Here is a 5,000-nt window from a genome sequence, read left to right on the forward strand (position 1 = left end):
AAGAAAGAAAGAAAGAAAGAAAGAAAGAAAGAAAGAAAGAAAGAAAGAAAGAAAGAAAAGACAGAAATTAATCAGACCAGTTGATGGCATGGTGGTAAAGCCAGTTGGATCCCACATGGCAGACTACACGATTTGAGCCCCAGGCCCTGTAGCTTGAAAAACATGCTAAGCGTGTGTGCTTGGGTGCTGAAAATTCCAAAAGGTGGGAGAAATGGAGGAGAAAGAATTGCAGCATGACCATTCCCCAAAGGAGGTGCTTTCTCACTTTCCCTCTCTCTCTCTGTCTCAGGCAAGTACACATGCTCTCTGGCAAATTGAAAAAAAAAAAAAAAAGCTTCTCTGGCTCTCAAAGTCATGGTCTTAATCACTTCACTATGCTGCCTGTGGACATTGATGCCTTTTACAAGACCCAATGAATTTTTGGCAATTTATTAGGCCAATAGAACATTTTTAGCACTGCTGATGATTTAAGAAGTACAACTGTAAATAATTAGGAAGTACCAAGTGAATAATAAATCCAATGTAGTCAGGGCTTTTGGAAAGTACATGACTTTTTTTTTTTTTTTTTTTTTGGGGGGGGCTGTTGTGTTGCAGGAGAAGAGAAAAACAGAGAGAGAGAAAGAGAGAAATCACCCCTCAGGCAGAATGGCTATGCCACAATACCTTCTCCATTCTCCTCTCAGGACTTTGGGCACACATGCACACATGCCTAGCATGATTTTCAAGCCTCTCGGTCCAGGGCTCAAACCACAGATGACCATGTGGAAGTCTAGCGCCTTAATCACCATGCCACTTCTTGGCCCCAGGATACGCACGACTTTTACACTAATTATTTTTCTTTAAAAAAGTCATTAAGGGATCTGGCTGGTGGTGTTGTGGTTGGGGCACTGGACTCCCACATGGCTGACCATGGTCGGAGTTCTGGACCTGGTAACTTGCTTTTGCACTTTATTTCTCTCTCTCTCTCTCTCCGGTGAGAACACAGGAAAATCAAATGACAATAATAATACATTAAATTAAATGTAAAAAAATAAAAGCCATAAAGGGCCAGCAGTTATGATGATTAAGATGTTGGATCTCATGTGACCAACTCTGTGGTTTGAGTCCCAGACCCAGTGGCTTGAATAACTTGCCAGGCATGTGTGTGTACATGGCTAAATCCTGAGAAAAGAATGGAGGAGGAAAGATTTTGATGTGGCCACCCTCCCTAGGAGTTTTTTTTTTTTTCCTCACTTCTTTCCCTCCCTCTTTATTTTTTTTTTCCCCAAACAAAAAAAAAAAAAAAAAAAAAAAAGCCATGAAATGGAACATTTCTCTTGGTAAGTGTATTTTTGATGTATGCTTCAAGAAAATGATTCAAAAGGCAGTCTGGCAGGTGGTGTGGTGGTTAAGGTGCTGGCTTCCCAGATGGCTGACAGCGGTTTGAATATAGAACTTGGTGGCTTGCTTTCTCTCTTTCAAACTCTCACTGTCTCTTTCTGGTCAAACTAAAAATTAGTAAACAAATGAACAAATAAATAAATAATAAAATTAAAGGGGAAAAAAATTAAATCTTTAAAAAGAAAAAAGAAAATGATACAAAAGAAAGAAGAAATTTTCAATGATATTTGTTAGAACAGTCTATTAGAAAGTCAAAAGTAGTTCCAATGAACATAATTTGAAGACTGGTTAAACAAAAAGAATTTTTGAGGTTTTTGCCATAGCATTAATGTGCTCATCAGAGAGACACAGAGAGAGGGAAAGTGAGAAGTCATCCCCTACCCAAGGAGGAACGCCCACATCACAATCCCTTCTCCTTCATTTTTCTCCTTAGATATTGGACATACACTCACAAGTGCCAGCATGATTTTCAAGCTTCTGGGTCCAGGACCTGAACTGTGGTCAGCCATGTGGGATTCAGTACCTTAACCACCCTAGCACCTGCCCAATGATGGTATGTTAATATAGTAAAACATCATAATAGAGTACCAGTTATGCTATCTATAAAATACTTAGTTTCAGTATCACATCATCAGAAAATTAATGGCATGTTTTTCTATGCAAAAACGTGCCATGACTTTCCTGATGACCCAGTAGTTATCTGAAAAGTACTAAATAAAAAAAATTGGTATAAGTTAGTATTATATATTACTTATTGGTATATAGAAATTGTGTTGAGGGGCCAGAGGTGGCATGGTGGTTATGGTGCTGGACTCTCACGTGACCAACTGAGGTTCAAGTCTAAGACCTGGAGGCTTGCTCTCTCACTTTCTCTTTCTCTTTCTGTCTATCTCTCTCTGGTCAAATTAAGTAATAATAATAACAAATGGGATTAAATAAGTAAATAGATTCAAGTCCTGGACCTGGAGGTGAGCTTTCTCTCTTTCCCTTTCTCAATCTGTTTGTCTCTCTCTGGTCAAATTTTTTAAAAAGTCATAATAACAAATGGAATTAATTAAATGAAAACATGAAATTATGTTGGGCTGACTCTGTGATCTAGTGGTTAAGAGAGAGATCCCGGGACCAGCAATTGGCAAACGTTGCTGGACTCACATTTAGTTGACACAGTTCGAGTCCTGGACCTGGTAGCTTAAACTCATGCCTGGTACATGTGCGTGTGAGCCCAAGTTCCCAAGAGGAGAATGGAGGAGAAGGCAGTTCTCTTCATTTTAGTTTTGTTTAAATTTAAAAAGAGCGAGGAGGAATAAAAGGTATGTTCCAACTAAAAGAGTGGGTGGGAAAAGTACAGATCTTAGGATTGAAAGGGAAATCTAGACAGGTGAACAACCGTTCCTTTTATTGTTACTTCGGAAATAATCAGAATCAGAGCTATTCACCAATAGGAAAAAAATAAATGAAACTCAGAAGTTAAGGTCAAACTTCACACAGGTTTTCTGATGTCAAGTTGAAATTCAAGATGAGTTATAAAAGTTTAGTAAAGAAGCCAATTAAGGAGAAAATTGGATTGGAGGTTTTTGTTTCTTGGTTTTTGTTTTTGTTTTGCTTTGTTTTGGTTTTTGTTTTAAAAGAGAGTTTGGCTATAGGGCATGTGCACTCACTGAGGAAACAGAAAGTGAGAAATCACCTTTCAAGGATGATGGCCACACCACAATCCCTTCTCCTCCATTCTTCTCTTGGAATCTCAGGCACACATGCACACACACCCAGTGTGAGTTTTAAGCCACTGGGTCTGGGACTTGAACCATGTTCAACTGCATGCAAGTCCAGCTACATAACCATTATGCCATATGCTGGTCCCATGTTTTTTATTTTAATTTGCCAGAGAGTGTGCATGCTCACTGGAGAGAGAGAAAGAGGGAAAATGACAAAGCACTCTTTTGGAGGATAGTCACATTGCAGTCCCTTCTGTTCCATGTCTTCCTTCTTTAGGGATTTTGGTCACTCACACACATGTGCCTGGCATATTTCTGATGATGAAGCAATAGAAGCCGCCAATGAAGATGATGCTGAACGCTTTGACAAAGAAAAAGAAAATGCTGCAGAATCAGGTGGTAGGACTAATGTAGACTGGGCAGATGTCATGGCCAAAATCATTAGCAAAAAAACTCCTAAAAGCAAACCCACCATTCTGGTCAAAACAAAGAGCAAGAAAAGGAAAAAGAAAAGTTGAAACAAGAAAGACCAAAGAAAAGAAAACAAGTGTGTCCCACCAGTTGTCTTGTAGATGAGATTGTTCCTTTTGTCTGTTTTTATCTGTACCAAATTGTTCCTTGCAGTGTTTGTCCAATTAACATTCCAGTTTTTAACTTTTTTTATATGTGAGGGTGGATAACCAAGGTTATGTTCAGAACCTTAGTCTGAATTTTTCTATTGAGAATGCTCACTTGTTAATCATCTAAGCAAAGCAATAGGACCATACAATGGAGGAACTTTATCTCTTTAAAGTCAAGTAATTAAACATGTAATGATGACTCCTGGATCTAAATATAATATTTTATTCATTTTAGCAGTTTTTATTAGGTTTTGAATTAATAGAAGCATGTTATTTTTTTATTTTTATTTTTTTTGGCTAAAAATCTTTTTTATAATAGAAATCTCAAGTCCTCTGGTGTCGCTGGAGTGAGTTGATCCAGGAGTTAAAGAGGACTCCAAAGGTGGGAAATGACATCAGTGCCTCAGTTGCCGGTCAGTGTGTGTGTGTGGTGCCCCGTTCTTTCATCACACACACACACAGAAGAAACAGTGCAGCAAATGAAGATTACTCTGCATCTTAGCACTGCCTCTTCTACTGTAGTTGGCTTTTGGATGAGGATGACAATGGAAGAGATGAAGAACAAAGCTGAGACCACTTCCATGGTTTCTATGTTCCTCTATGCAGTCACGTATCCTGTGTTTAATGAGCTAGAACGAGTAAATCTGTCTGCAGCTCAGACGCTGAGAGCCGCCTTCATTAAGTTTGAAAGAAAAAATCCAGGTCTCACACAAGACATCATAATGAAAATTTTAGAGAAAAAAAGTGTAGAAGTTAACTTCATAGAGTCCCTTCTTCGTGTGGCAGCTGATGATGTAGAAGTATATGATTGAATGACCAGAACCAGAATTCCACGACCTAAATGAAAAGGCAAGAGCACTTAAATTCTCAGTAAGATCCCAGATGAGATCGATGACAGAGTGAGGTTTCTGCAGACAATCAAGAATATAGCTAAGGCAGTGAAAGAACTTCTTAACAGAGTGAATAATGTCTTCAAGAAATATCAATACCAGAATCGCAGGGCACTTGAACACCGAAAGAATCAATTTTTAAAGTACTCCAAAAGTTTCAACGATACTCTGAAAACAGATTTTAAAGATGGGAATGGAATACATGTGTTTCTAAGTGCAACCGACTAATTCATCAAACCAACTTGACTCTTCAGACCTTCAAAACCGTGGCCTGAAAGTTGCATGTGTTCAGAGATGTACTTCTCGGTGGCAATATTGGACTGCCTTTATCAGTAAATTTGAATGTTTGACTATATAATGTATCAGTCCCTCTTTTTTTTTTTTTGGAAAGATTTTCA

General features: G+C 38.4%; 1 pseudogene; it reads left to right on the plus strand.

The window, feature by feature from the left end:
* Window positions 1-4,245: 4,245 nt before the first annotated feature.
* Window positions 4,246-4,877, plus strand: LOC102476417 (programmed cell death protein 10 pseudogene; annotated as a pseudogene).
* The last annotated feature ends 123 nt before the right edge of the window (window positions 4,878-5,000 follow it).

Source organism: Tupaia chinensis, unplaced genomic scaffold (genome assembly GCF_000334495.1).
Source record: "Tupaia chinensis unplaced genomic scaffold, TupChi_1.0 Scaffold000117_2, whole genome shotgun sequence".
Classification (NCBI taxonomy): Eukaryota; Metazoa; Chordata; class Mammalia; order Scandentia; family Tupaiidae; genus Tupaia; species Tupaia belangeri.